Genomic DNA, 7,356 nt, shown 5'->3' on the forward strand with positions numbered 1-7,356 from the left:
GTGTGACCCCAGAGATGGCAGCCCACCAGGCTCCCCCGTCCCTGGGATTCTCCAGGCAAGAACACTGGAGTGGGTTGCCATTTCCTTCTCCAATGCATGAAAATGAAAAGTGAAAGTGAAGTCACTCACTCATGTCCCACTCTTAGCGACCCCATGGACTGCAGCCTACCAGGCTCCTCCATCCATGGGATTTGCCAGGCAAGAGTACTGGAGTGGGTTGCCATTGTCTTCTCATCTGCATTAGCAGAACAAAAATAGTACCACCAAAGTTAGAAATCTGATTATGAAATAGCATGTTCCAAATTATTTGGAAGTAGTTAGGTCTTTATTTTTGAAAGGATTGATTTTGAAATAACCCAAACTTTGGTCGATCTTGCATTTCTGTGTTAAAATAGCAGAGGTATTTGAACCATTCTTTCCATTTATTTTGAACTCTTCCCTGAGAAACTAAACCACAGTGCTTTTGCCCACTAGGCTCAGGAAGTTTGATAAAAGAGAATGAAAAAAACAAGACACCTCAGATGTCCTAAGACAGTATGGTAAGTGATTTGTCTCACAAGAAACTTTGAGGCTTGAGTTCCCTGCTGCTGATGCATAACACACATCATAAGCTTGGAAGGGTCACTGATGTACATACATGTCATTGAGCGTAATCGTCTGTCAACCAGAGACCAAGGGTTTCAGGACTGACAGGAAGCTCTTACCTCCTAACGACTCTGAATCTCTCTGACTTCCTGAGCTCCTTGAAAGTGAAAGTGGCTCAGTTGTGTCTGACTCTTTGCAACCCCATGGACTATACAGTCCATGGAATTCTCCAGGGCAGAATACTGGAGTGGGTTGACGTTCCCTTCTCCAGGGGATCTTCCCGATCCAGGGATTGAACCCAGGTCTCACACACTGCGGGCAGATTCTTTACCAGCTGAGCCACAGCGGAAGCCCAAGATTACTGGAGGGGGTAACCTATCCCTTCTCCAGGGGATCTTCCTGACCCAGGAATCTAACCGGGGTCTCCTGCATTGCAGGCAGATTCTGAGCTCCTTACTTTAATGAATTCTGTCCGCTTGCCCTTCCTCCCTGTTGACTGATGGTGGCAACAGCCCACAGAGCCGAAGGTCTGGTCCAGTAACTGACCACGGGCTCTTCTCTTCCCTTTCCAGTCCTGCCTTTCCATCTCTTTCTCTTTTCTCTGCTCGTTGCTCACCTTTGCCATTATCACTGGGAGGCAGTGGACAGGCATTATTCTTCATTGCTTGGTTGTGTCTGACTCTTTGCAACCCCATAGACTGCAGCACACCATACTTCCCTGTCCTTCATCATCTCCCAGAGTTTGCTGAAGTTCATGTTCATTGAGTCGGTGATGCCATCCAGCCATCTCATCCTCTGTCATTCTCTTCGCCTCCTGCTCTCAATCTTTCCCAGCATCAGGATCTTTTCCAATAAGTCGGTTCTTCGCATCAGGTGGCCAAAGTATTGGAGCTTCAGCTTCAGCATCAGTCCTTCCAATGAATATTCAAGACTGATTTCCTTTAGAATTGACTGGTTTGATCTCCTCCAACACCACAGTTCAAAAGCATCAATTCTTCATCGCTCAGCCTTCTTTATGGTCCAACTCTCACATCCATGAATGACTACTGGAAAAACCATAGCTTTGACTAGATGAGCCTTTGTTGGCAAAGTAATGTCTCTGCTTTTCAATTTACTGTCTAGGTTGGTCATAGCTTTTCTTCCAAGGAGTAAGCATCTTTTAATTTCATGGCTGCAGTCACCATCTGCAGTGATTTTGGAGCCCAAGAAAATAAAGTCTGTCACTGTTTTCATTATTTCCCTATCTATTTGCCATGAAGTGATGGGACCAGATGCCATGATCTTAGTTTTCTGAATGTTGAGTTTTAAGCCAACTTTTTCACTTTCCTCTTTTGCTTTCATCAAGAGGCTCTTTAGTTCTTCTTCACTTTCTGCCATAAGGGTGGTGTCATCTGCATATCTGAGGTTATTGATATTTCTCCCGGAAATCTTGATTCCAGCTTGTATTTCATCCAGCCCAGTATTTTGCTGATGTACTCTGCACAGAAGTTAAATAAGCAGGGTGATAATATATAGCCTTGATGTAGTCTTTTCCTGATATGGAATGGGCCACTTCCTTTGCCTCCCCTTGGGGTCCTTGTTGAGGGGAAGTGGCCCCTTGTTGAGGGGAAGGGGGACACAGCAGCTCTGGAAAGGCACAGGTGACCTGGAAGTGGGGCTTCCCTCCCACCCTCACACATGAGGCTGGACCACACAGAGGTGGATGCCCCAGCTCCAGCCAAGCCTTCCGATGCCCTGAGCGCCCATGACATTCCACCTGCATCCCACAGACACTGAACTCCCAGATAACCTGCCCCAAGCATCTTATGCAGAGAGAGAGTGAGAAAACTCTTTCCTAAGCTTCTAAATTCTGTCAGGAAGCAGACAGTGATGATGGTAGCATCCTCACAACTGAGCTTCTATCCTCAGCCACTCATCTCTGTGGTCTGGTCTGGCCCCCTCCATCCCTGTGTCTCCAGCCAGCTACAGTGGCCTTCTCTTATCCCTGTGTGTTTCCCGTAAATCCCACTCTCTTGGGACTTTTAAAAGCCCCGTCATGTGGTACAAGAAAATCAGCTCTTTCAGAAATGTATTAACTCACACAGATTTCAAATGTATTATTCTTCAAAACGGCTGAAAATTTTCACCTTTTTAAAGAATTTATTTATTTATTATGTGTTTATTGGGCTGCATCAGGTCTTTGTTGGGGCACATGGGATCTTTGCTGCGTTATGCAGGATCTTTTGAGTCGCTGGGTGAACTCTAGTTGTGGCTCTGCGGCTCGGTAGCTGTGGCATGGAAACAGTTGCCCCTTGGTATTTGGGATTTTAGTTCTCCGATCAGCGATTGAACCTGAATCCCACTGCACTGCAAGGTGGATTCTTAACCACTGGACCACCAAGGAAGTCCCTGAAAATTTCATTTTTAAAAACGGAGATAACCAGTTTGATTTCTGACATTATCTAAATGTACAATTGAGTGCATTTCCCAAGTCACACAGTTATTTCAACAGGTTTTATACACTCACGGCCACAGCACAAAGCGTTTCTTCACACATCTGCAGAAAGCGTACACTCTTACCAAAACTCTGGCTTACAAGTTTCAAAGTGATGACTGTAAAACTGCCATCACTAACAGATTCCCAGCTACACTTTGACATCATCTCCGTTGTTGCCCTGGGGCTCTTGCTAATGCTGAGCACAGATAAGACCTAGTTCTTCCGCAGACAGTTCTTTTATGCGCTGAGCCCTGTCTCCCCAGTGTTTGGCAGAGAGGGCAGCAGGGCAGCACATAGTTCTTCTTACTTTTCTGAAAGGCAGTATTAGGGCCTTTCTCAACTGTCTCCTGATTTAAAATAATACAAACTAATATTTCTCAAAATAAAGCCGTAATACAATTGCCTGTAGATGATGAATCATTTTTCAAAAACATACAATACAAAACTCTAGTCACCCTATTTATGGATCAGTTGGTGAAAGTTCTTGTGAGATATGTAAAACAGTAACTATGAGCTAAAACTGATTTATTAATACTTCAAATTCAAAACTATGTGCATTAGCTCTATTTTTGACTTGGACCAAATCAGCTTGAAGAAATCAGATCATTCTTCATCAGACTGAAGAAATTAGAAGACCAAAAGAGAAAAGATGTTTTTACATACTCTCTAAGACTCTGATCTTTAGTTCTGGTATTGTATTAGCCAAAACAATTCTTCATATTCTAGACTCTAGCTTTTTGAGGGCATAAGTATAACCCATTTAAGTGAGAAAGAAGCAACAGAAAACAGATGTTCAGGAAACTTCAAACAGCATGAATGACTATAGTATTTTTCTCTGCCCCATTTTCCATAATTGTTTTCTGGGCTTTCAATTTCCTATTGGGAAATGTGGATTTTGAAAATAAGCAGACTTGCCTTTTCTAATTGATTAAATGGAGTGGAAAGAGAGAAAGAAGAACTGACTCTTTGAAGGTAGAAATCTATGAAAACCCTTGGCATCTCCCAAAGGTGTTAGTCTTTTTATTTGTTAATAATAACACTTGATTCATGTTTGTTAATGTCGGAACAATTAGGTTTCTATTTTAATGGAGGTATACAGTGCTCTTTGTACTTAATCCACACAGAATATATGAAAATGGCCTGTTCAGTGATTCCAGTGGGAAAATGCTGGCTGCAGGACGCTCAGCAAGGCATGATGGCAGTGGAGGTGTGAGCTGCCCACTTGGCCTGCGAACTGAGGAGGGGCAGGGAGCTGGCTGTGGTTTCCATCTCAGCTTCCACCGAATAAACAGAGAGCAGGCCAGAAATCTTGGCTCAGAGCAGTTGGGGGGCTCCCCAGGTAGCTCAGTGGTAAAGAATCTGCCTGCCAGTGTAGGAGACGTCGGTTTAATCCCTGGGTCAGGAAGATCCCCTGGCAAAGGGAATGGCAGCCCACTCCAGTGTTCTTGCACAGAGAACCCCATGGACAGAGGATCCTGGTGGGCTACATACAGTCCATGGGGCCACAAAGAGTTGGACACGACTGAACGACTGAATGACAGCAATAGAGAGCTCTCAGCTCAGAGGCACTCACACTGGACCTGACTGCTGACATGTGAACTCATTCAGCACCATGAACACTAGCTTATCATTTTTATGCATTTCCAGTGTTCACATAATTAATTTATCAAAGACCTTTCACTTTTAATTTAGTTTTTTGTTAAATTTTAAAAATTTATCTTTAGAAATTAAGATTCAAATGTAACTTTTAGAAAACTTTCTGTGAAAGATATATTTATTATAAAAATATAAAATTTTTATGATTATAAAAATACATTTAAAAATTACACTTTCTTTTAGTCCCACCTTTTTTCAACCTTGTTCTGTGTAGCTGTTGGCAACTCTTGTCAGTAGTAAGATGGTTTAACTTACTTTTGAGACCGTAAATAAATCAGAATGAAAACAATTTTAAAATTACCCTGAGAGGAAGAAAATTGAAGAGTACCATTCATTTTCCTTTGAGATCTGCTCTATTATACATAAGACACTCACATGTAAAACGCTCTGGGGTGAACCGCAAGCAGAAACAACTCATGACATCAATGGCGTGTATGCACACAGCCAGATTATGGACTGTAGCCCAGCAGGCCCCTCTGTCCATGGGATTCTCCAGGCAAGATTACTGGAGTGGGTTACCCCCATTCCCTTTTCCAGGGGATCTTCCCGACCCAGGATCGAACCTGGGTCCCCTGCATTGCAGCAGATTCTTTACCGTCTGAGCCACCAGGGAAGCCGCAAGATTATTTCAGGCTGTCGTCAATTTGTAAAGGGTCCCCATCTGTGTCTCCTGAAAATTTATGATCAAGGGGAAGGGTGCATACAGCTCACGGCTTCTCACTGCTCCCCTGCAGCTTTAAAGCCTCCACCTTGCGCTGGGACCAGAGACTGATCAGTCCTCCTTGCGAGTCAGTTGTTGTGAGAAACCAGTACATAAGTCCTTGTAGTGCAGAATCTGTCTTTACATTTTGGCAATTAGGACTTTATTTTACCTCTACTATTTTATTATTCTCTTTAATTTCAGTACGCTCTTATTTCTCTGCATGACTGTATAATTATAAAAAATGTAATTGCCACTAGTTAGCAAAAGGTACCTGGTGCATTTTCAAAAACCTTCCCAAGCAACTAGTACACTTTTTAGAACTTTTTTTTAAAATCATAAATGAAGTTTTTTACTCATCAGCAGTGAAAATGACAGTGATAATAACTTGAGAACTTGGTATTTAATTTTAAGCATACTACTTTTCAACATAAATTGAAAATATGGAAATGGAGATGGAAATGAAGATTTTTGCTTTATTTTAAGCACATCTTTACTCAGATTGTTTTCACAGTACTATTGTGACTCATGAAGTACTCCTGTAATGAAGAATATCTGCTGTGAAATGGTCAAGTGTTCAATACTTATGTTTGTGCTAAGACATAAGACCTTTTCAAAGGTCAGTCGTTTGAGGTTAGCATCTGAGGACTACCTGGCTTTTATCCTTCTTTATTTTTGTATTTCTCTACGCTTGTGTCAAGGCACTTTACATCCATCTTAGTGATGAGTTGCTTAGCAACTGACTGGTTGATGAAACCTACTGGATCTCCTCTCTGCCTTTTTGGAATATGTCAGGAACTACATGGAGTAGGTTTGACTTTTCACAATGTTTTAGCATTCTACCATCTCTTAAGGTTTATAAGCAGTTTCATTTATTTGTTTTTGAATAGGTTTTATTTTTGTTCTTCAACCCCAGACTTCCTTGTGACTTCCATTACTTGGAAGTTATAACTTTTACTATATCTTCAAGAGGTATTTTTCCTAATATTTGAAGACTTGTTTCATATATTAGATCTTAGAGAGCTCAATCTTGATCAGTCTTTGTAATTAGCCAATTAAATTATGCTATGGCCAAAATATAATGTTAGATTATTGGTAAACAGGCATGATTTCTACCTCCAGCAAAGGGGTTTAAAATTCATCTGGAGCCACACAGCTTTATACTACACTTGGTGTCTGTTGATAAAGAATCTGCCTGCAGTATGGGAGATCCAGGTTTGATCCCTGGGTTGGGAAGATCCCCTGGAGAAGGGAACAGCAACCCACTCCAGTATTCTTGCCTGGAAAATCCCATGGACAGAGGAGCCTGGTAGGCTACAGTCCATGGGGTCACAAAGAATCACCTCATTAAATACCACACAGTAAAGATGTCTATAGCAAAAAGACAAATAATGTTATAGTTGGAGTTATAGATATTTTCTACAAAGAAAGAATGTGATACTCCAGTTCATAGTTTGAGTTAAACCACTGTTTCATTCAGTTAACAAGTAGTTAGTAAGTACCCCAAAGAGTCAGACACGACTGAGCACCCACACGCATGTCAGGAACAGACATGGAGAAGCAACGTCATAAAACAGTGTTTATGGCATATTTAATACCCCCAGGCAGCTAGTCACATGATTCCACGTTTCACTTTTACACCTGGAATACACTGGACAACGATATTTTTTTATGCTGGGTTTCAAGGCATTTTATTCCCCTATAGTGAGCCAATCAATCCAGAGCCATCATCAAAAAGTCACTCTTTCCATTACACTGTCCCTATTATCATAAATCAGGTTAATTCTCTCTCTGTGTGTATTTCCTTCTAAATTCTCAATTCTCTTCCCTTAGTTGGGTTTTCTCTCCATGGATCAATTTCCTACTGTGTTAATTACTTTACAATAAAAATTCTCCATAGATGATGATGTAAATTCTCCAGGTTTGTTCTTCTTACTTG

Source organism: Oryx dammah, unplaced genomic scaffold, assembly GCF_014754425.2.
Source record: "Oryx dammah isolate SB20612 unplaced genomic scaffold, SCBI_Odam_1.1 HiC_scaffold_26, whole genome shotgun sequence".
NCBI lineage: Eukaryota > Metazoa > Chordata > Mammalia > Artiodactyla > Bovidae > Oryx > Oryx dammah.